The 25,404-nt window shown below is 45.7% G+C and overlaps 1 long non-coding RNA gene across 1 annotated transcript in view; it reads left to right on the top strand.

Moving 5' to 3' along the window:
* The first annotated feature begins 476 nt into the window (after positions 1-476).
* The window catches only part of LOC142767646 (uncharacterized), a 33,058-nt gene continuing 8,130 nt past the window's right edge, over positions 477-25,404 (top strand). Inside the window, exons 1-2 of the long non-coding RNA XR_012885065.1 lie at positions 477-575; positions 17,125-17,197. This is a non-coding gene — a long non-coding RNA (uncharacterized LOC142767646). The remainder of the gene's footprint in view (positions 576-17,124; positions 17,198-25,404) is intronic.

Genomic DNA, 25,404 nt, shown 5'->3' with positions numbered 1-25,404 from the left:
CTGCAGTGCCAGGTGCTTCTGACGAAGAGATCTGCCTCGAACGCAGCTCCCGTTTCGTTGTAAGTCGAGTCAGAGGAGCGTAACAGTGCGTCTATTAAGCTTCGCCGTCATTTTGCAGTTGATTCAATTGAGTTTAGGCAAGACGCGTTAACAAAAAAAAACGTGAACTGACTGTAATATTCTTCACGGGCATAATACGCTATAGGCTCCCGGCAATGCAGTTTACGAGATCTGATGGTAGCACCAGAACACACAGCCTAGCGAGTAGGCGCAGCAAAACCGAGTCTTCCGATGCGTAGCCTAGCGAGTAGATGCAGCAAAACCGAACTTGCACGTGCATATATTTCTTTTGAAATTGTGAGCAAGGGGTAACGGCTGATTATTTAAGCGCCCAGGAAGCGTTTTGTGATAACGTGCCAAAAAGGGCAGTGACACTTCAGCGTGTCGCTGTGTTCAGCGAGCGTTTCGTTTTTTTCTAGTATCCCTGGCGGTCGGTACCAACAATGCTGAGGCAGCCTAAAGAGCTTCGTCGCGCCCTCTGGTCCACTGTCGGGTGGCTATATCTATGCGCTGTGGTGAGTGGACGACGCTTCACCATAATAGTGAAATACGTATTGTTATGTTCCAAAGCCTTATTTAATTTGAGACTCAGTTGTCTTCAGACTGTTTGAACAACAAAGGCACTTATTCAGTGCTTTGCAGCGCACTTCACTACCCACGCTTTGCCACCAACGAAACTAAAAGTGTAAAAAAGAAATTATAGACAGTTCCCTAGCTAACGAAATTCAATCCGAAGCCTGTGCTTCCCATAATTCTTATTGGGTACACAATGTGAGCACCAGATTTCTTTCTAGGTAATATTGTATGGAACTCTATTGGCGGGAACGCGCAATACTCTGAGATGCTGCGAGTAGTTGACCTTGGTTCCAGTACAGAGGGCCCTAAGTGATGGCTCTCTTGGCTGTCTCGCCGCTTCCTCTCATTACCCTATCGCCGTTAACTGATACAGCATCCACAGATATCTACGACCAGAAGGGCTTGTTTGATCAGTGATCAGCGATATTAGTCCTCAAAATGAAAATGTATCACTAAGTTTCCACGTCGATGCAATCACGTTTATTAATTAGCCCTGAAACTTTAGGAGATAGTGGGCAAGCACTCTATTATTAAAGTGCAGTAAACATACAAGTTTTATAAAAACAAATTTTGCTTTCGTGTTATACCAATTACTGCGACGGAGAGATCAACCATGTTATTTGTAGCTCCTGGTTTGCCAGTTAAATGGCCCCCTTTCATCTTTTTTCTGCATGGTGGTCAGCTCAGACAACCACGTTTTCATTGTTTCCTGTTGAAAGACGTGAGCCTCGAGTGTCGTATTTTTAATTGGGTGATATTTTAAAGAACGTGGCAGCCTGACGAAGATGGCGCTTCTTTTTTGCACTTCCATGCACCTCCATGTGACATGACGTCTTCAAGGCGCGCTATAACGTCAAACTGAGATGTTTTTATAGAGATTTGGATATGTGCTCTTTCTGCTATGTTGGTAGTACAGAAAAGCACGATATACCAGTAGCTAACGCTAAGGACTATACAAATGAAGCGCTATTATTTCACCGAAAGTGACCAGTAGAGCCTTACTGCGTGGTGGTCACCTCAGGCGACCACCTGACATCTTTTCAACTAAGACAGCCACTTTTTCGTTTCTTTTGGGAACATTTTTTGGCAAAGGGTTCCCCCGAAATAAAATTTTGTGCATGAAGACGTCAAGACACACGTGAACTTCCAATATAGATAATTTTACGCTCATCAGAATGTCGTTCGGTCCACCTCTAAGACGGGAATTCCGAACAGAAATTTTTCTTTTCGCAGCACGCCACCTTAGTGAAATATACCACTTGTCACGTGTGCGGTGGCATATAAACGGTGAGCAATTTATACACGCCATTTACCGCTTGCGGTACGAAGTGGTCGGAAGAGCTTTCGCCTGTTTTTTTTTACACAGCCCTTCCGCATTTTCTTTCAGTATAAAAAGTATACACTTGATGTGCTTACGAAAATTGGCGTTTTATTGCGGTCAATGGCGATTCAAAAAGTAAAAAAAATTCAGATATCACGTACAGTGGGAATCAATGATATGCGAAGCCCGAATTAGGAAGGCTGATATGCCACTTTCAAATCACCACAACGTTACTAGCTGGAGGTAAATCCTGCAGTAAATGACTTCCGTGTCATGATTATCATGTTCAAATGTGTCGTTTTTTTTCGTCATCTATTCACGTCACGTGATGCTAAATTTAGTATATTTGGAGCAAGCGAAGCGACCGCGAGCACGCTATCAGTGTGGTATGTCGTGATGTTTTTACATGACACGCGTCTGATGATTATCATGTTTGCACCAGTCATATACCTTCGTCATCCGTTGACGTCACGTAACACCAAATTTGGCACATGTGGAGCTAGCGAAACGACCTCGAGTGCATCAGGAAGGGCCCAATATACTCTAACGTAACGTTCACAGCAACACTACGTTATCAAAACACAAGCACTCTATACTCTGACCCCAAGTGCGACCAGCGCGACCAGCATCCGTCAGCGCAGCCCGACGGCAACCGGTGCGAAATGCGACATGCTGCATATGGCACCAATGCGTTACCATGACAGCACTGCGTCTGCCTGTTTTCGAGACGTATGGACGCCGGACGCTCTGAAACGCGCATGCGTCACAGCAACGCAGCGCACGCTGCGAGTCTATGGCAGGACAGGTGCCTGGCGTCCACCACGGCGGGGATGACATGGCAACGAAACCACCGCAAGAGCAAAGACCATGAAATGTAAATCATGACATTTATGGCATAATTGTCATGAATTTAATGTTAAGAATAGTCAAATATGTTCGTCATATAGTCATTTTATGCCATGCTGCAATGAATGCAGTGACATTTGTGAGCCCGGTAACTACAGCAGAATCATCCCACGTGAAGCTCGAGGCCTGCCAAGGCATACGATCCTCCCCTCCTCGCCACTGCGAGATAGGGCGCGCGAAGGTGCGTCGATCCCCTTCTCCTACCGCGCAAAGTACGCGTAAGAAATTAGAGCAGGCACTCCTGCGCGATGTGGCGACATGCGCTCATTGTGCCACTTTTCTGGTAATTCCGAAAATACAGCAGCGGTTTGTGGTATATATAAATAGCTTGCCCTTTGAACAGTGAACAACGTTCTCTGGAGTGGCCCGATTCCACTTCCTGTCGCGAAAACGTGTGGACGTGTGTATCATGAGCTCCGTCGGAGCGGCATCGGCGGCTCAGCTTAGCCGCCGTTCCAAGATTGAAATGCCCCAGGATTATGCTGTTATTTTGCCCCCTCTGCCGATTGGGTATGTGGTTCAGAACACTGTTTTTCTGCATGCCGAAGTAAAAGGAAGACCTTGTCACGCGGAAGACTTTCGCTAAACACTTTTTCGACGTGTTCAGCCCACCGAGGTTCTTGCGCTCGGCGCTTATCAAATGAACCACGTGTGGGCAGTGACGTGCCGAAGCACTGAAGGTGTAAAGAAACTTTGAACTGATCCGCAATTGACAGTGAAAGGCCTCAAATGCATGATAATTGACCCAAGCCACCACGACGTCCGTCTGAAGCTGCATTGGTTGCTCTACCACGTAAGAGAAGAGGACGTACGAAATGAACCGACCCCCTACGGGACGGTGCTTGATGTAGGAATGGATGAATGGCGACTTGACGGCTACACCCAGCAGAATACCATGACGAGAACCGTGACGTTCCGGCTAAAGGCTAACGTTACGCTGGACGATATACCTCACCAGTTACGAGCTGGAGGAGAGCTCGCACTTATTGTGGCAACCGGAAGAGCGCCGCGGTGTTTGCGCTGCCAGCAGATTGGCCACATTAGGAGGGACTGTCGAGTCCCGCGGTGTGACACTTGCAAGCGTTTTAGACACGCTCCTGGGAACTGCACGAAGACGTATGCAGCAGCTATACTGAACACCGGGATCCAAGCTCACTATGGACGAGGCCGAAGCAGAAGAATCGGTGAAATCAAAAACGGCTTGTGAAGGAAAAACACCTAGTGCAGCAGGCATGACGCGATTCCAGAAAAAACCGTTAAGGTCTACTGACAGTGGGGGAGTGCAACCTATCGCGGATGCATCGGCGAAATTACAGGTGACTTTTGCGGAACAAAAAGTTCAGTACAGGAGGCGTGATGGATGTGAAAGAAGCAGGAAAAACAAGTGAACCTGCGTGTATGCAAGCGGCCGCCGAATCATTGACGAGCGCAATGGAGACTGATGTTTTAAACGATGCAACCGCTCCAACAGATGAGAGCGAATCATCTACTCAAACTGTCCAGAAACCTGCCGAGGGTGGTGCCATGTAGTGGCACGACGCCGAGGAACCAGGTACGGGAGGGAAACGACCACGAGACGCAGCCTCAATAGAATCAAGTGATATCAGCAATCAAGAACCGCCAGCGAAAGCAGCTCTCCTTCGGAGACAACGACTGGTGGTCAAACATAATATAACAGATGGGGAAAAGAGGGCGGAAAAACCGGCCTCTTGACAACGCATTATGTGTCACCTTCTACCAAAAAGGTGCACCAGACGACTAAATAGGCGGAGTTCAGCTAATACGGTATGGTGCGCAGCTACTTGTATTTAAAAAATTGGGCCTGAAACTCAAAAGAGCAATGCGTTTTGCCAGCTTAAATGTGCCTGGATTAGCTTCAAGAAGGTGGCAGTACCAGTTGAGTAGGCTGTTTTCGGAGCATGACTTGGATGGGATTGCTGTGCAGGAAACTAAAATAGCGACAGAGAAAGATACCGATGATATGACGTTATTTTTTCGCTCAATGTATAACATCTGTGTATCCCATGTTGATGGCTTATCAGGAGGGTGTGCACTATTCATACTACGATCAATAGGCGTTGTTGAAAGAAGTGTAGAAAGCAGCGATAAAGGACGCTACGTAGTGTGTGATTTTTCTTTCTTGAATTTCGAATGGCGTGTCATATGCGTTTAAGCTCCGAACCGAGACAGTAAGGGAAAGTTTTCTTTGAAGAAATAAGTAACTTACTGGATTGTGACAAATATTTAGTCCTTTTTGGTGATTTTAACTGTGTTTGAAGAAAGGAGGACCGTGCCAAGCCAGCCCAGTCATTTGATAAAAGCGCAGTGTTCTTAAATGAGATTATTGCAGAAAATGGCCTGGAAGATGTTGGTTTATGTATATCTAATTGCAGTGTTCAGTTTACGCCTTTTCAAGGTCAAAGCCACGCACGTTTAGACAGAACGTACATATCACTGGACCTTATTATGTGCTGTGATGAATATGTTGTTACAACAGTGTCATTCAGCGACAACTGTATGATTAGTTTCAGACTTGGCGCTAAAGACAGGATTCCGAAATTTAACTGGTACTTGTGGAAACTAAACAGCCATATCTTGAAAGATGAATTTTATGGTAAAGATCTAACCGAATCCCTCACGAAACTCCACGGTAATCAAAAAGATGACTTGGAAACAAAGTGGGAATTTTTCAAACAAGAGGTTAAAATGAATGCGATAGAACGCACCAAGTTCGAACCTAACGCACAGTTTCCTTTGCCAAAATTTTCTTCATCACCGCAAGCGATTGCAACTCTTTTCCGACCGACGAAGTCCTTGTACGTTCTCAAGATGACCTCGGCATAAAAAGGCACATCACAAACTTGCTATTTGTCCGACAGCATTTCCTAAAGACGGGGAATAGGGCGATTTTATGCTGCACGGTCAGCTTTGTCACGTGAAGCCCAGCCAGCAGAAGTGACTCAGGGAATTTTTAGTGTTTTGATCGGTTCTGCCTCCAAGTGCACAAGTTCACATTGCAGACGCACCAACTCCACGCAGCATAGAACGCAACAGCGAGCAAAATAACTTCAGTCTGAACTACAACACCTGAACACAGCACAACCACAGCCAAACACACACACGATGCGGCGCAGACTGTTGGACTGCCGGAAGCCTGTTATGGCAGCTGCGCCACTTCAAGCCACTACTTGCGCCGGCGCTGCGCAACACCGCTGAATTTTAAAACTCAATAGGTTTTATAAACGTTGCTCCTTGTTACCCTGTGTCAGCAATACCTATGTATGAAAGCATTTTTTGTTCATTTTTCTCAAAAATCTTTTGCGATTTCTTGGGCGCGATTAAGCATAGATGTAATAACGAGTCTTGACTAAAGCGTAATGCACTTCCTTGTTATATTAGTGAGGCGCAGAGATCATCCACTCGTGTAGCTATAACAAGAAAATTAATATGGCTGTCTGTAATACCAGAGTAACCTATGCATTGCTGCATTTTTTTATTATTCACTCACAATGTTCTTACTATTCATATCATTTTTGTTCTGGCTTATTTCACTGGACGAAGCTTACTTTAGGTTCTATAATTCTTCTGTTTTATATCGAGTTTTAGTTATAAATGGCGACATAGAACCATATCCAATAGAGTGTTTACTTATGAAAAATGAAAAATATATTGCACCCGCAATAAACGCTTACATTTGGCAAAAAATTTTCTGTGTATAAGGCGTGCTAGTAATCGAAAGTTTTGTTAGACTTTTAAACATATTTTTGTGAATAAATGACCCCTTATCTTAAATCTTAATCAACACAAATCCACTTTTGAGACCTTCATAACCTTGGATTGTCGTGTTGCCTGCGTCACATTTATTATTTCGTTAATAGAATGGCTGTCTGCTTGCATTCGCTTCTCTATTATTAGTCGACAAAGGCCTGCCCTGAAATCGCAATTCAATGCTTTAGTCCCGACGTTTCATTTCAGCAAGGAAGTTAGAGGAATCAATACGCAAGCGTTAAACCAGAGCATACGTTCTATTAGCATGCTAACTTCAATCAAAGTCATCTTTCTTCGTGGTTACATTAGAACGCAGCATTGTATCGTATCATCAATTGTCGGAATTCACGCTGCGGAATTTCCTTACTCGTTACTGTTTCGCAGTTGCTCCTTAATCATTCGACGCATCCTGCTGAGAAACTTTTCGTGGTGTTTGATGTATTTGCCAAACTAGAACAACACGTCCGCTTCTGTCGAAAAGTGTAACTGTTCTGCTGACTTAAAGGTCACGGGTTCAATCATGGTTGCGGCGGTCGCGTGTCGTTGGAGTTCTATGTCAGAGTGCCATAAAAAACACCATATTGTCAAAACTTGTGGAGCCTCTCCTTAGGCATCTCTCATAAGCATATCATGGTTACTGAACGTATTACACCAGATATTACGAACTTGATGATGAAAGCCATAAAGCTTTTTTCCCAATTGATTGCATCAACTTCCTCCGAAAAGCTGTGCACCGAACTTGGTTTTAGAGGGCCTCTGAAATTGCCGACAATCGATGCTTTTTCCAACTCACGTGTTTTCCGAGTGCGTACCAAATCAGCCCCCTTTTCACGGCACTACTATGCCATGTTATGACGTTGTCATATCACTACTATTATATCTTGGTGACAAGTGGCGCTTTATTATGGCTATTTAATAATTTTGTCAGGTGGTTATAAGCTGATGTCATAGACGCGAGTGGCCTCTCTTTTGCGTTTTGTAAGTCATCTAAAGCCGTCAAGTTACTAACTAGAAGAAACTGAAGGTTAACATCAGCAGTTAAAAAACTACCAATACAGAAGTAACGTGGGTTCATAATGCTACCGCAAGTAGATGAAACAAAGCAATGTAAGCATCACATATCTCCAGATAGCACACATTACGTAGGCCCCACACATGCGTGGTCTTCTGTGGCTTGATTGCTGGCTAGATACGTTTGGTATTGTAATATCTCCAGTTTGTTCATTAAGATAGGAGGTAGGAACGACCCACCACATGCCTATGCTGGTGGCGAAAACTTGATAGCTGAGCTGACTTCTTGTTGCAGTAACGGAAATGCAGTAAAGGTGTAATAGCCATTTACAGAGACGTGGCAGCAACCGCAATACTGCCGAATAAAAAAAACGAGGAAATACCCACTTTACCACGTTGCATGTTTCATTATTAGTAGCAGTATTGAACATTTACCTTCGCAGAAACCACAATATGATCAGTTGCACTTCGCTCTCGATGAATTTGGAAATTTAAAACACCCGAGTTTTTACAGTGAAACCTGTTGGGAAATCGCCACAAGGGTCACGTGCGCCGTAGTTGTCCGTCACCGCCGCCGCTGTCACCGGTGTCCATAACCTCTATCGCGCGTAATAAAAAAAAAATTTGGCAGATCCCACGTACCTGGACACTGACGTTATGCGAGCATGCGGGAGGAAGGTGATCGTGTTGAATTTTTTTATTAAGCGAAACGTTATAAAATGATGCTAAATATATATACAAACGTTACACGCACAGACGTATGTTGATAAAATGCAGATGTTTATATAACCAGTTGTTCGCACTTGTGCAACGATGCCGAATAGAACATGCGTATTAGCAACACCAGAAGCTGATATGAAGCCCTGATACTCGCGAAGATGATAGCCCTGGACTCTGCTACATAAATGAACTTCAGCGCATGGAAACAAAACGTAATCGACGTTAGCCCGACGTGACGGCTGTATGAAAGGAGTACATATGGAGTTTTTTTAGGCAGCACTTCAACCACTACTCATCTTTCATGAAGATTAGCTTCTATTTCAAAAGTAGTTCCGAGACCAGGTCTATCTCTGTGGTAGAATACTTGACTGCCACGCAGAATGCTTGGGTTCCAGTCCTGCTGGAATACTGAAATTTATTATTTGCATTCATTGGGGGTAGGGGGGGGGAGGTCAACGCTGCCTATGTCAGGTTTTTTTTAACACTGACATTTATTATATGCCTTCGTTGGGTCGGCGCTATATACCTATGTCATGTATTGCTTAACGCTCGCTCGTTAAAATTGCCCATGTGTGTTCTCGTCGTTCCTGGGCAGATACGAAGGCCCGCATCCACAAACCAACCTCATCCTTACCTCAAGTTTTCCTTATCCGTGTTAAGCCTTTGTTGCACTCGATGAATAAAGTAGATCAGCATTTACGAACCAATCTTGTTGATTTCATTTAACATGCTACCATTTCTGTGCCCTTATGAAGTTATGACGCATGTATAGAGTACAGAGACTTCAGGAAAACGTGAGGTAATGTCAAGGTTGGTTTGTAAAGATAGATAGATAGATAGATAGATAGATAGATAGATAGATAGATAGATAGATAGATAGATAGATAGACAGATAGATAGATAGATAGATAGATAGATAGATAGATAGATAGATAGATAGATAGATAGATAGATAGATAGATAGATAGATACGCTCAAAATTGCCGAAGTTCGTTAAGAAACGTTTCGCATCTAAAAGAAACGAAGCAACTGAAAAACACTAAGACACAATGGGATTAAAACACATGTCTCCTGCGTTCCCGCCCCGCATTCTACCACAGATTCACGTTAGGGCTAAAACTACATTGCAAACTTGCCTTCGGCAGGCTTGATGTAGTGAAAAAAATCGCGTTAATATGAGTAATAAAGCGTTTTAGATAAGCTTCAGGTGAACCTCTCCAACCGTAAACAATTCACCTCTGCTAATAATCATAACTCCTCTAAAACTCACGTATCATCAGGCGTCCCTCAGGGTGCGGGCTTATCACCTCTTCTATTTTTAATATTCATAAACGACCTGCCAACAAACATTCAAACAAAACTTCGACTATTTGCGGATGACTGTGTCATATACTCCCCCATTCACAACTTTGAAAACAGTACTAAACTACAGCAAGACCTCGACACAGTTGCGCTATGGTGCCAAGACTCATCAATGCCGTTAAATCTAACCAAATGCAAATCGATGTCATTTTCCCGTAAACGCACCACTGTGCATCATACATACTTTATCAATTCGCTTCCTCTCGATTCGGCTTCGTCATACAAGTATCTCGGAGTGCACATGTACCCATCTCTTTCATTTGCACCGCACGTACAGTCCATCTGCTCAGACGCTCTGCGTACGCTTGGTTTTCTGCGCCGTAACCTCAAATCAGCATCTCCTGACGTTAAAAAACTAGCATACTTAACATACGTACGGCCAAAGCTCGAATACGCATCGTCCATTTGGAATCCATCCCAGGCATACCTCGTTAGCGAACTAGAAGCAGTTCAAAACCGCGCTGCCCGCTTTATAACCTTACAGTACTCCAGAGAAATCAGCGTCACCGCCATAAAACAATCAATTGAACTGCCATCACTCGCGTCGCGCCGCCTCATCTCGCGCCTATGCCTCCTCCACAGTTTCTTTTTCCGACCCCAATCAAGACACGAACTTTTACAGCCCCCAAACAGAACTTCTTCCCGCATTAATCATTCAAACCCCATTGCACGAATCAACGGCCGTACATCCGCAATGAACGACTCCTTTTTCCCCCAAGCAATAACACTTTGGAATCACCTTCCCGATACCATTGTTGCCACACCTGACCGCACATCATTCCGCGCAAAATTAGAATCCCACTTTGATTCCACCCATTAACCCGTGGCTCTAAATATATTCTACCAATGTACTGTATGTATAATTTGCTTGTGCCTAGTTATTTGTTCTCTAATTCCCAGCCAAAGCGTTTCTTTTGTGTGTTATTTGATTCTTTTTTGTTGTCATTTTTGACCAAACTACCATATTAGAACTGTACTGTTTATAATAATTTGTTCAACTTGAATTATACACATTCACAGCGTATTTTTTGCCCCCCCTTATGTAATGCCCTCGGGCCTTTAAGGATGCAATAAATGAAAGCGCATGCTTCTCCTGACGTCATTTGCCAAGGCAGGTGTGAGACCTGCCGCTTTTTCTTCTCGGTCAGGTAGCTGGTGATGGCAGGTCTTGGTGGAATTTCGTTATTGCTGTGGGATAATACAGCGAGAGCTGTACATGGCAAGGAAAAACGAAAAACTGTATGACAGCAGTGTCACAAGCGGTCTTCATTGGCAGCAACATCAGTTAGTCGATCTTAGTGCCATGCCTAAGCACATGTGCCTTTGTCTGAATTGCGAATGACGTCGTCCACCCCGTCGCAGCAGGAATGGCGAGGGTGCACGCATCAATTTATGTTTAATTTTTACACATGGATAACCCGCCGATTACTCTAAACTATCATTGACAGAGGAAATGTGAAAGAGTACGCATCCAGTGGGCCGATGATGCAGTCCGGGCACAAAAAAAGTCTCGGAAGACCAAGCGCCGGTAGGAACTGCGTACCGATTACTTTACAGCCTTCCAAGGCGCGCTAAATTGTGAAAGGGAATGCAGTGCTGGTGGCGGGCGGATCCCGCAAAACCTTGCCACCGAGTTAACTCGTGATGTCAAACGCTTGCAACAATGCCAAGCTCTAGAATCACCGTCGCGTGCACGACAACGTCAACGTGACGATTTCGTGAACGCGTTCAAACGCCGGCATTTGCCGAGAGTTTCTCCAGCGGCATTTTAAGCTCAGCTGTGACGTCTGTGACCACCTGCATGGGGTTCCAGGACAACTACTGAGATTACCGCATTGGGAACGCATTTAACCACTTATTACGCTCCTCAATGACCGTGATCATATGAGGCAGAATGTGTGGCATGTGAAATAAGCACTGTGGTAAACCCAAGCTAAGGGTTTGTCTAACCTCATGAAGGAGCACAAACAAGTGCCCCATAATTGTGAAAGGCTTCGGGTTGAACCACTGCTTAACGCCGTAGCCGCACGTTTCACCTATCTCCATTTAACTATCTGTGTACGGAGTGCTTGGGGGGAGTGGGGGGGAAGGCGGACATTGTTTTTTTTTGGGGGGGGGGGCGAGGCATCTCATGCTGTCGGAGTGCCGGCATGCACCATCTCCTGTGGTGACGGTCCAAATGCTAGGTGCAAGGTTTTGTCTGGCAACTTACATTTAAATGTCCGATTCTAAGTGTGCACGCGTGACGGCAACCACCGCCCTTAGGTATAAAAAAGGAAAAAGCCACCCTATGTCATCTTTCTAACTTAATGCTGAAAGATACAATTATCAACCCAAAGAGCTCTGCAACATGGGATCTACCAATGTTCACTTGAACTTAAACAGACACAAAAATGTAATGTATGGCTTAATATTGTGTGACAGAATAAGAAGGGATGTAGCTGCAAGCACTTTGGGGCTAGTGCTTGAAAAGCGCTGTATTATATAAGTAAAACTCTGTTTTGCCTTGGTATACTACGGACGTGATGTTTTTTTTTCGATGTAGCTTCATTGTTTTCGATATTACGTCCTATCATATTAGTCAATTTAGAACATTCCTTCTTTTGTTTTCGAGCCTTAAACACGGTATCGATGGCCACTTGGACTACTACGTATGTTTAATAGTCCATTTTCAAAGTTTTAAATATGATTCTCAATACATTTCTACTTAAAGTGTTAAATGATGGTCTTAATTTCTTATGTTGTTGCTACCGGAAGCATGGGGTCATAGGGCATGCCCAGCTTTGCTGGCATTCAGTTCTTCGTTCCGAACATAGGTAGTTGAAGTAAGGTCGAGCGGCTGTTTAAACAAAATTCATTTATTTTCACTTTGTTGAAAAAGTTTGTTGTTTTATAAAGTTTCATCCGAATTGGTAAATATGTAAGACTTTCAGTTCTTCTCCGAATGTTGCAGCGCTGACATGAGTAAGCGTATGTAACCGAGTTGGCACGGCCGCGATAGCGAGCGCAAGCTGTCGCTCCTACGTAAGCGTGACGTCACCCGCCTGGCCTACTTAAACTCGTCACTATAGGCAATAAAGCGTTGTTCGACCCATGATATCGTCTCGTACACATGGTGGCAGCGGAAAACAGCCAGCATGACGACACCGCCTACGTTGCCGACACCGCCTACGTTGCCGACACCGCCTGCGTTGCCGACAACGCTCCTGCCACCTCCGAAGCCCCTCGACACATCGCGAGACGCTTGGCTTGTGTGGAAGACCTGGAAAAGTGAGTTTGAACTGTTTTCCACGGCAACTCACCTGAACAAACAACCAAAAGAAGTGCAGGCGGCGACGCTTTTAGTGACCATTGGGGAAGAGGCTAGAAAAGTGTTCGCTTCGTTCAAGTTTGAGCCAGGAGAGGACACAACCGATGTAACCCTTATAATAAAAAAACTTTGAATACCTCTACCAGCCCGTGAAGAACCTCACTTACCACGAGTTTTGCTTCGGCTCCCGAGACCAAAAAGAGGACGAAAGTTTCAATGACTGGCTTGTCGAATTGCGAACGCTAGCCCAACACTGCGATTTTGGAGACTTAGAAGAGCGCATGCTTCGTAGCCGCATCATACTCGGTATCCGAGACAAGGGACTGCAAAAAAAGTTAATTTCTGGAAACCCCTCTTACCAAAGAGTAGTCGAAATCTGTCGCATCCAAGAGGAAGGCGAGGAGCAGTTTCGACAGATACGTGGCACCACTGAAGGCGCTGAAACTGCAGTCGTAAATGCGTTGGCCAGAGTAACAAAGCCATGTAACAAATGTGGCTACAAAGTTCACCGCGGAAGCCGCTGCCCAGCAACAGGAAAAGCGTGCAAGAAATGCGGAGGATTGAATCATTTCGCCCAAGCATGCTCGCAGTCATCCTTCTTGCACAGCGAAGATGCAAAGCGCAGGGAAATACGAGAGCTACATGTTGACGAAAGGTCAGATTTTTTTTCTGGAAGCTTTAACCGTGAACGCACTCGCTAGCGACCAGTGGACCGCGACAGTTTCTATTGAAGGCCGTCCGATGGTCTGCAAACTTGATACTGGGGCAAACTGTTGCGTGATTTCAAAGGAAGATGTTTTGTCGCTTCCGAGAAAGACTCGTGAAGCCTGCCGAGCCACGTTAACGAGTTTTTTCGGCCACAAAACGACTGCGCAGTTTAAAGTAAAGTTGTCGCTATCCGTGAACGATAAACAGCACGATGAAACCTTCTTCGTCATAGAGCAAAACGTGCCGGTGACCCTCAGCGGAGCAGCAACAGAAAGCCTTGGGTTGATTTATCGGGTTGATAGCGTCGAGACGCAGCAACTCTAGCCGGCGGCTCAGCCCTTCACCGATGTTTTCACAGGATTGGGACAGCTGAAAAATTTTGAGTACGAAATGAAGCTCAAACCCTCGGTGTTGTTGTGCCAGCCAGAAGGGTTCCGGTCGCCATTGAAGAAAAAGTAAAGGCCGAACTTCAACGCATGGAGGAGCACAACGTCATAACCAAGGTAACCGAACAAACAGAATGGTCAAGCTATATGGTAGCCGTAGTTAAAGGTGATAAAGTAAGAATTTGTCTCGACCCAACGGAGCTTAACAAGGTTATTCTGCGTGAACACTACCCTATGCCTGTTCTAGAAGAGGTCGCGCAACGACTAGCTGGAGCTAAATATTTTTCTACCTTGGACGCAACGTCCGGGTTCTGGCAAATAAAACTTTCTGACAGCAGCTCCAGATTGTGCACAATGAGCACGCCCTACGGGCGCTATCGGTTTATCCGCATGCCTTTTGGAATTGCTTCCGCCCCAGAAATATTTCAAGCAGCCATGCACCGCCTCTTGGAGGTCCTGTCTGGAGTAGCGGTTGTAATGGACGACCTATTAGTCTGGGGCACAACGAAGGAAGAACATGACAACAACTTGACCGGGGTGCTTGCACGCTGCCGAGAGCACAACCTCCATCTGAACTCACAGAAATGTGTCTTTGCAAGAGCAAGTTTGCTACTTGGGACACGTTTTCACCACGCAAGGACTGAGCCTGGGACCCAATCGCGTCCAAGCCATTTTGGACATGCCAGCGCCAAGTAACAGTAAGGAATTGAAAGTCTTCCTCGGAACGATGAATTACGTGCAGCGCTTCATTCCTCGAATGTCTGTACTCACCGCACCACTTATAACATTGCTGCGCAAAGATATTGCCTGTGTCTGGACAGAAAAAGAGCAATGCAGCTTCAATGAGCTGCGCCAAGCCTTAGTAACAGCGCCAGTGCTTGCTTGCTTCGATCCGAAAAAGCCAGTCACCCTCTCTGTTGACGCCAGCCACATGGGCGTTGGCGCCGTTCTGATACAAGACGGCCGCCCTATCGCTTTCTCGTCTAGATCGCTCAGCGATGCTCAGACGCGGTACGCGCAGATTCAAAAGGAAGCTCTGGCGATTGTGCATGGCTGCGAAAAATTTCGCGACTATATTTTTCGGCCAATCTGAGGTTACGGTGGAAACCGACCATCGTCCGTTGGTGCCAATTTTCAGTAAACCACTTCACCAGTGCCCACTTAGACTGCAACGAATGCGACTGACATTGCAGCGATACGCCATTAATCTACTGTACAAGCCAGGAAAAGAGCTGTTTTTGGCTGATGCGCTCTCTCGTTTTCCAAGCAAGGCGTTATTGACGGAAGAAACCAAGCGCTTCAATGTTAACGTCATTGCCCTTGTTCCAGCTTCTGAGCGTCGCCTCGAGGAACTACGTGTGGCAACCACCAAGGATCCTGCTCTGTCGCCCATCCAATCCTATGCAGAGACTGACTGGCCGGAAAACAAAGAGGACGTCCCTGCATGTTCCAGGCCATTTTGGGCGTATCGAGAAGAGATGCATACACAAGATGGCATCGTCTTTCGCAGCAACAAGGTAACCGTACCAAGCGCTAAGAGAGCTGAAATCCTTCGGCTTCTTCATCTGGCCCACTCGGGGGCGGAAAAGAAAGTTCGGGCTAGGAGTGTCATGTTTTGGCCATCCATGTCGAGTGACATTGACCAGGTTGCAGCATCCTGCAAAGTTTGCCAGGCTCACCAAAAGCAAAACACTAAGATGCCTCTACTGTCGCATGATGTCCCCAGTCTGCCATGGGAAATGGTTGGCATGGACTTATTCCATGCCGGTGGTAAAGAGTTTGCCCTAATTGTAGACTTCTACTCCTTTTATTTTGAAATAAAGGAGTTTCAATACACAACAGCCTGGCACTTGAAGAAGTGGTGCGCGAAAGTTTTCTCTGTCCACGGCTTACCAGTGAAGCTCTGTAGTGACACCGGGCCCCCTTTTAGTAGCCAAGAGTTCCGTGAATTTCTGCATGAACTAGGAGTCACCCACGTGACGTCAAGCCCTTATCACCCTCGCGCAAATGGCATGGCCGAAAGGGCAGTTCAAGAAGCGAAAACGCTGCTGAAGAAGTGTTCGTATAACAGCCCAGACTTCCATTTAGCTCTGCTTGAGTTGCGCAATACTCCACGTGATGCTATTCTGATGTCGCCTGTGCAGAGGCTGATGGGTCGACAGACGAGAACACTGCTCCCGGTTCCCTCCTGCCACCTGAAGCCGGCACCATTGCCCAACAGGAAGGTGCACTCCCGTCTCCAGGAGATTCGCCACAAGCAGAAGGTCTACTACAATCGAGGTGCTCGGGACCTGCGCGCCCTCTCACCGGGTCAGAGGGCCTCGTTGTACGACACGCACACACGGACGTCGTCCCCGTTCATTGTGCTGGGATCAGCGGGAGCTCCACGCTCCGTACTGGTAAAAACAGAAGATGGCGCGAGAAATGCGACGCACAGGAGAACACCTCCGGGAGGTTCCAGAGCTACCATGCCCCGACACTACCACAACACCTTCCTCAGGCTTGCCAGGCTCGGGTCCCGTTCCAGAGCCGCCACTACCACGGAGAAGCACTCGGGAACGTCGCGAGCCTCGTCGGTACCCCATGCCAGAGCGACCTATATTGCCCCAAGGAAAGGAAGATGTAACCGAGTTGGCGCGGCCGCGATAGCGAGCGCAAGCTGTCGCTCCTACGTAAGCGTGACGTCACCCACCTGGCCTACTTAAACTCGTCACTATAGGCAATAAAGCGTTGTTCGACCCATGATATCGTCTCGTACACAGCGTATATTTCTTTAACTTGTGGTATTTATATAGCGACAAGTTCTCAACATATCGGTAGTGGACGGCATTCGTTAGATGTAAACAAATTCACACCAGCGGTTGAAACCTTCCTTTCACAGGGTCGCTTCACACAATGCTTTCTTTGTTAAAATATTGAAGATTGGAAAGACCAAGCAATACTCTTGGGTGAGGTAGTTGGTTTCTAATAGTGACCAAGTTTGTTTTTTTTCGCAGTGCGAAACTGACGGGGACACAAAACTGGACAGATTCCACACACGGTGGGAACCTGTTTCATGTGGAGAACACTGTGAGCAATTCCTATGCTTCATTTTGTTTTTGGCTTTTGGGCAAAATTCACGAGTTGAATTGACGTGCTTTTTGCAAATGAAGTAATTTTGTATACATCACGAGCTCACCAGACACTTTGAGTATGCACTGTAGTTTAAAAGGTAACTTTTGGTCTAACATAACACAAGCTGGGACTTATGAGCACACACGACAGCTCCATCGCAATGATGGTACAATCAAGTAAATGTCATATGCAGCACTCATTGTCGTATTTCTCATGGGTCGAGAAACACTTACATATTGTTTCCAGATTCATGAGAGTACATACGCAATAAAAGGCTGCTATTAAAAGAGCCGACATATTAGCTGAATACACATTAACCGACGTGACACGTCATCAAAATACAGATGTGAAATTCGCTGAAACGGCTTCTTGGGCGAGTTGATTCATGATTGAGATAGATTTACCATCGCAAAAAAACATATTATTTAGGAGGGACACGTGTAAACCTCGTAAATGATTCATCTCTTTTTTTTTGCGCTGCTGAATCTTAATGTAGTTGTAAAGTGCTTTACGTTTTGTAATGGTACAGCAAACTAGGCTAGTTTTCATGAATGCATATTCGAAAATATTTCAACGTGCACGCAACAGACACACAATATACAACAGCATTGTACAATGCACAATGTCAGTGCAGAATGAACAATGCACATTTCACAAATGTCTATAGTTGTGTCGGAGCAATAGTGCTATTTAACCTAGATGTACTGTTGTCCGTGCCACATAGTGCATCTGCATACTTAGGATCAGATCCTCAGATTAGCGATCAAGGAATCCTCTATTGTATAATTATAGTAGATAAAGTTAGAGCATAGAGAAAATGTTTATCAGTGCTCACGACACTGCACGATGCAAATTAAAAACGCAGATTCGTGTTGACGCAATGTTAACTTTGTTTTGAAATATCGGCTTTTCGCATTTTTAGCTATTCTTTTGATATATCCACCGAAACTGCCAGCGCATGCGTTCAAACCAAACGACTCTGTGCGTCGCTTATTAAGCGAAATTGCAAAAGTACAGTTACAAACGTCGAAAAGAGACGCAATGTGCGCACCAGCTTCGCATACTCCTGAACTCTAGCTTAGAGAACAGGGCGCGTGACAAAAGAGACAGAGATACTAGATGCCAGTGGTATGCCATATCGATAAATTCTGCAGGCGCTGTCTTTTAATCTCGTCAGATCTGTCAGTCAGATATGCTCAAAGAAGGCACAGGCTTCAAAAATCTATACTCTAAAAGTAGTATGACAGCCGAAAGGGCCACGCTGATTGAACGCAGAAGTTCAGCTAAGCTCACCATTACGTGGCATGTTAGAAGATTTATTGAACATATTCGCTGAGGGGTACACGAAACGCGCATTGTGTCGAGCCCGGCCGCAATTTTACTCGCCCAAGTGTTATTGAAGAAGGTAGCGTGCAACACTGCAGGTGAAGCAAGCTCAACTCAAAGACCTATCTTGTAATGAAAGCATGCCATAACTTAGACCTACGCTTGGGATCCACTGCGTGGTGTGTGACGATGTTCACAAAGTTGTGCTTCTATCAGTTGAGCTTCTATCACCGAATGGGACAGTTGCGTAGCAACGATGCATGGCTGGTTGCATATGCTAAGCGCTCAGGCCATGGTCATGGTTCATTACATTAGCACTCCCAAAGGGTGACAGCACATAGTAAACTCAGAGCTCTGTAAGAGGAAATGGTTACATGTAAGTGATGCGTTCATCTCTCTACAGGGGTGCTTGAGTTCAGCACAGCGGATAGCATGCCCGCCATATGTTCTCGTAAACCAAGATGTCGTGGGTTTGACTGCCGTTGGCGCAACTTTTTGTATAATTTATCTGATTGTGCACATCTTACGGTGCCATTTTCGTAAGGTGTCAGACGTTTGAATGGTGTCAAAAGCAGCGTGCTTATGAGTGCTAGTACCAAGGATAGGAGCGTGTTGTGCCACCCGAAAGAGAAGGGCGAAAGCAAGACCTACTTCGAGAGCGAAGGGCCGAACTTGCCACGTAAAGGCTGAGGTAGCTGTCAAATCAGTTGATTTCTATCGTAGATAAACAGTTTTAAATAACTGATACACCTGGAGATCAACAGCAGAGTGTCTCGACGCTGCCATTTATTGCGGCGCAGATGCAAGAACCTCCCGTGACACGCGCCATTCTTCGTTCTTGCACTAGCACGGGCCACTTTCTTTTTTAACACTCCCTGTCCCACAAATTGCTGAGGCCGTATTTTTAGAAAACACAAACGATGAATTGGCCGCATCCCATCTTTGCCGCCTGCAATCTCATTTCCCGTAATTCTCTTCAAAACACGTAAACACGTGCGAGTTTACAACACAACTTGGGCACAGCATTATCGCACACCATCACTACATTCTTTAAAAAAAAAGGTTGTAGTACTTACTAACTTCGGTTTACCAACTATACTCGTCACATGTTTTCTAACCGGTTGTAGTACTTACTAGCTTCGGTTTAGCAGCTATACTCGTCACATGTTTTTTAACCAGTTAGTAAACTAAGTTAGTAAGTGAGGTATCTGTGTGCAGATATGCTAGTGGAGCGAAAATTATTATATTGCCACATTGAGTATGCAGCACCAAGAGAACAATGAAGAGCACGGGCAGCGAGAGAGAAACACGAGGTTCTCATCTGATCAGTTTGCCAGTGTTCTGGTATAATTAGAGTGAGTTGTCCTGTATTCCACTGCTGCTGTTTTGGCGTTGTGACACTGGTGGAGGCACTCGGTACATGTTCGGGACACCTGACAGCAACCCCACGTCTAGCCCACAAACGAACGGCTTAACACGCCTCAACAAGACTATTGCTGACGTGTTGAGTATGTACATTGACGTGGATCACAAGAAGTGGGAAGACATTCTACCGTACACGACGTTCGTCTATAATACAATTCAGCAAGAAAGTACATGAAAAATGCCGTTTAGTCTCTTTCATGGCCTTGAAGTGAGGACGATGCTTGCCGCCGTGTTACTGCACGATTGCTATTACATCGATGCGGACACTGCATCTTTTAACCAAAGAGCAGAAGAAGCGAGGTAGCTTGCGTGCGTCGGAATCACCTAACAGCAAAACTACGATGCCCAACGTTATAATCTGCGACACCGACATGTCGTTTATCGGCTCGGTAAGAAAGTGTGGGTATGGAGCCCTATGCGCCACTGGGGACTGTAGGAAAAATTGCTGAAGAGGTATTTTGGCCATTACGAAGTTGTACAACGCCTGAGTGACGTTGGTTACGTGGTTGTTCCTCACAGCCCCTCGAGAGCTCGCCAGCAAGAACCAGAAATTGTGCACGCTGTGCCAATGAAGCCCTATGGTTCGGACTGATTTGCACCATACATCTACAGCACCGTTTTTTCTAGAAGAGCATCGGGACGCTGCTTTCTGGAGGGGGCGAACGCCGCATTGAATATGCAGCACCCAGAGAACAACTATGAGCATGCGCGGGGACAGAGAAAGACGAGGTTCTCATCCCATCAGTTTGCCAGTGTTCTGGTATAATTAAAGCCAGCTGTCCTGCATTTAACTGCTGCTGTTTCTGCGTTGTGACAATATGGTGGCTTTGGAACGTAAAACGACACATATTAAAAATTAGAGCGAAAAGCAGCCTTGCACACCGTAGTATGGCAAGGGAAAGGGAAGAAAATGAAGTGTGATGACGACGGACGTGAGAGTGACAAGAAATGAGTTGGAGGAGACAAAGTAAAACATGCCCTAGTAAGAGAAAGAAAAAGAGAGAGAAAAAAAGAAAAAAGAGAGACAAAAACAGCAAGGTAAAGGCAAAAAAGAAAGAAGTAAAAAGAATCATTAAGTTAGAAATATAGAAAGAGATAAAATGTAGAAGAAAGATAATGAAGGATGGATAGAACGAGTAACTGAGAAAAGTATATATAAGAAAATAAATATAAGCAAATGCAAAAAAATTAGATGAACAAAATCTAAAAAAAAGAAGGCAATGGAAGCTATGTAGCTCCTTACCCACCCCAGGCTTGGCACCAGTGGTGCTAATATGCCTTATTATTTTTTTGCCTACACAATAAACAAATGCTGCCTCCCTTATCAGTGCCTGCTACTTTTAAAGACGATAGTCTTTCCTGGGGACCTTCAATGCAAAAGCGTTGGTCTGTCTGTCTGTCCTTTTGGCTGTTTGTCCACTACTAACGGTACCAGGGGCCGGATTCACAAAACTCACTTACGAAAACATTTTTGCGCAAGAGTAATTTTGTTGCGTATGTCGATTCATGAAACGAAAAAAACGTCGTAAGAGGTCATCGTTGTCACATCGGCCGCTGCAGTAAAGCGTGCTGTGACTGCCCACAAACATGTCAGCGATGGTGATGCAGTTGCTATATTTGCTTACGTCACCGAAAAGAGCTCGTAAGTGGATTCACGAAGCAACAATTTGCGTAAAAACAGCGTTGCTGCGAGAAAATACTAACCCCCGTATTCTAGAAACTCCCTTCACTCAACGCTTCGCCTTCACTTGAGAAAGACGATGGGAGCACCATCTCAAGGTACGGCAAATCACTGCATATCAGCGATAGTCTGCTGCGATTCTTGAGCAGCGCAGCGTCATCTACAGCCGAGTGGTGGCGCAGTGCCCAACTCTGTCAAGTGAAGGGTGAAAGTCGAGTAGAGGGGCGTTTGTGAATACGAGGGTAAGAGTGGTTCGGACCATTCTAAGGAACAATGTGGCTACTTAGAACAAGCCGCCGTGGCGGTATACTTTGGTGCCCTGGCTGGTTTTGAGTTAATTCACGCCCATGAAGGGCTGCCTAATGAATGCTGGTGCGTTTTCATTTCTTTTGGCGCTTTGAGTTTCCTGTGTTATTTCCCTTGTATTCAGTGGATGGTATTGACAACCACCGTCGTCCAATAAGTTCGAAGTCGCAGTAATTGAAGAATCCTATTGGGCGTTTATGGCGTAAAGTTATGCATGTAAAGATTCGTGCTTGGATGAAAACCAATGGGCTACGTGAATGGTTGATGCATTCGAATGCCGTACAGCATAGGATCAAGCTCATTTGTTATGTGGTTGTGTTGCGTCCCTTCTCATGCAATTAAAATTGCGACTCAAGATCCTTGCCTCATTGGCGGAAATTACCACCAAAGAGGTTAACGGGAGTGCATTCCATGCACGCTATTAGAAATAAAATGGAAGGAACTTTTTAGCGAGTGGCTCATAAAGCTTGTTCTCTAATGTATTTTGTTTGGCTCTAACTGTCCAATGGGTGCGATCTCTGAATTACAGCTATCGACACTCTTTGAAACGATCTGGAACGGCGCGTATTTTGTAAATTGAAGCGTATAAGAGGTGTGCGTGCTTACGCATGGAACTACAGAAAAATCAAGCATTCTCACCTTCACTGTTTAGAAACCGATATGGACCATTATAAAATGGCAAGCATTCGGGATGAAATGACCCTAGTAACTTTAAATGACACCGGAAATATGCAAGCCCTCACGATTCTGCTGCAAACCTTGGCTGAATTCGTCCCTGTTCCAATTACCAGCCGTTTAACTTGGCGCAAGAACATCATTCAAACGCAAAGTGAGCCACTGACATGTACTTTCTGCGACGCAGCGACGACTTCACCTGGAAATAATTGCGTTGCGAAGGCGAATTCCCCGTCGCATGCTCTGATCAAAGCAGAAGACAAACGCGAGCAGACGACGGCTTAGCCGACAGGAACAGCTTGTCATTGGTTGTCAAGCAATAGCCTCAACAACGGGTCACTCCGTGACGTTGCCAAAACACTTCTTTTATCTGGCACGCCTGTCGTGTTCGTCATATCACCCCCCTTGCACATAAGAGCAAACTTTGTCACGCCGTGAAAAATGCACAAGTACTTTCTAAGAGCTCTCTTACGTGCTCCACAGTTGTTGAAAAGAACATGGCGTCGTAAACAGCATATTGGTCGGTGAGAATTTTAGCAAACACTTCTCGCATGAGTTACTTCAGCGTTCGACCAGATGCGTTGTGATTACGGCAGCTCTTTCGGTGCGTGTAAGCAGTGTGGAAAGCTGCAGCAGTGCAATGGTGTACGGGGAAACGCAGCGAAGCCTGTGCGTCGGTGTGTTTATCAAGCGGGGATCAGCGTCGGTGTATAGACGGCAGTTAGCACTCGAGAAGCCTGCAATGTGTGTTTTTGTGCCGGTAACAGTTCTTTCGCTTGACTTTCCAGTCTCTCAGTTTGGTGCTGTGTGACATTTCTGATTGAGAGCGTTTTGACACGTTACTTGAGTGACCCCAAGTACGTACGGAAACGTATGAAGTACACTCTTAGGAAAAAGGTGGTAGTAGTTGCTAACTTTGGGGTAGCAATGATTTGTCACATATGTTACAACCCTGGTAGTAAGCGCAGTTAGTAACGGAGAGGGTGGTAACAGTTACTACCCTTGTAGTTACTACCAGCATTTAGTAACTGTTGCTACCCTAGCCGTTACCATCCATGGGTAGTAACGTCAAAGGTTTCAAGAAAAAAAGCAGTGACTGATTGTGACAGGTTCAGTAAATAAAGCCAGTCGAGCTAGCTGTGAAACGTTAATCTCTCACGAGAAAAGGAAGTGAGCGTTTGATTTGCAAAAAAAAATTATACTTTCACAAACACACAAAAAAAAAAACCACAAAAAGGAAAATACTAAGATCAGAAAAATGTTAACTAATTAGCACTGTCAGTTTCGTTAGCGAGCGGAAACCTCTAAGAGTCTAAACAGTCCTTTTCGTTAAAGTCCTCGTGTTTGAGTCCGGACGCGAGAGAAGACGGATACGGCTCACCAGCGGTTCACGCCCTTCAATAGTCCATTGGGGAAGCTGCCGTGGTGAGAGTGCATAAGCTCGGGCCCGTAGCCCGACGGCTTGCTCCCGCTCCCGGTAGACGTCATCTGCTGCGCTGTCTTCCGCTCGAACATCAGACCAAGGTCTTGCCAAGGATTCGCCAATAGCCGCTGCGGTTGAATGGTCACCAGGACCCCGTGGAAACAGTCGCCCGCTAGGTGGATGCCCTGACGCCCAGGAGGTACTCGCACCCGACGAGGTCGCACGCCGCACCCTAGCCTTCTTCTTCCAAGCACGAGCCCGAATCTCCTCTTCCTCGTTCTTCGATGCCCTGGCTCTGGATTTTTCTCCCATTCCCTTGAATTTTCTTCTTTTTCCAATCGCCAGTGTTCGCCGCACTGGCGCAATACGCCATCTTGCACACATTGTCAGTAGTTCATCTTACGCGCCAAATTTGAAAGTCACTTGACTCGCGCACTTCACTCACAACAAGAGTCCCCCCTTTGAAAAGTTTCTTTTGCGAAGAAAAATAAACTGCAGTTCAGTGCGCGAGAAGTCACCACGCGTCGTCCATTCACAAGATGTCCTTAACAAACAAACAACTTGAAGTAGTCGCTTGTCTCGAGAAAACGTAAAAATTCACAACCGGCTCATATAATCTGCGCCGACATTTTCAGAGCCTCTAATGTGCTCGACTCGGAATGAATATTCTTGTAACGCGAGGCTCCACCGTAATACCCTACTGTTCAGGTGTTTTGCCCTTAAGAGATACTGCAGTGGTTGGTGATCGGTCTGTACGACAAATGACGTTCCGTACAGAAAAACATGATACTTTTCTATCGCCCAGACCAACGCTAAGCATTCCCTCTCGATTGCTGAGTATCTCTTTTCGCGAGGCTGAAGTTGACGACTGGCATATGACACAGGGTGGAGGATGCCATCATGCTCTTGCATAAGGATAGCGCCTATACAAGAATCAGAGGCGTCAGACCGAAGCACGAATTCTCTTTTCAGATCGGGTGCTTTGACGATTGGCCCAGAAGACAAAGCCTTTTTGAGTGATTCAAACGCTTCTTCTCTATCCGTGGTCCACGTAATCTTGTTTTTCTCCATCTTCCTCGTCATCTCAGTGAGCGGCTGTGCTTTCTCGGCGTACCGAGGTATCAGGTCACGGTAATAGCCAGCCAGTCCAAGGAATGACCGGAGTTGCTTCTTTGTTTCAGGCTTAGAAGCACAGGTGATCTTCTGTATCGTGCTTTCGACTGGCCGTATGTTGCCATCTCCCAATCGATGTCCCAAAAAGGTGACTGTGCTCATAGCCACTTCACATTTCTGTGGCTTGATCCTTAGTCCGGCTTGTCGTATCCT

The sequence above is a fragment of the Rhipicephalus microplus genome, chromosome 7 (genome assembly GCF_043290135.1).
Source record: "Rhipicephalus microplus isolate Deutch F79 chromosome 7, USDA_Rmic, whole genome shotgun sequence".
Taxonomy (NCBI): domain Eukaryota; kingdom Metazoa; phylum Arthropoda; class Arachnida; order Ixodida; family Ixodidae; genus Rhipicephalus; species Rhipicephalus microplus.
This window is presented reverse-complemented; position numbering and strand designations above follow the sequence as displayed.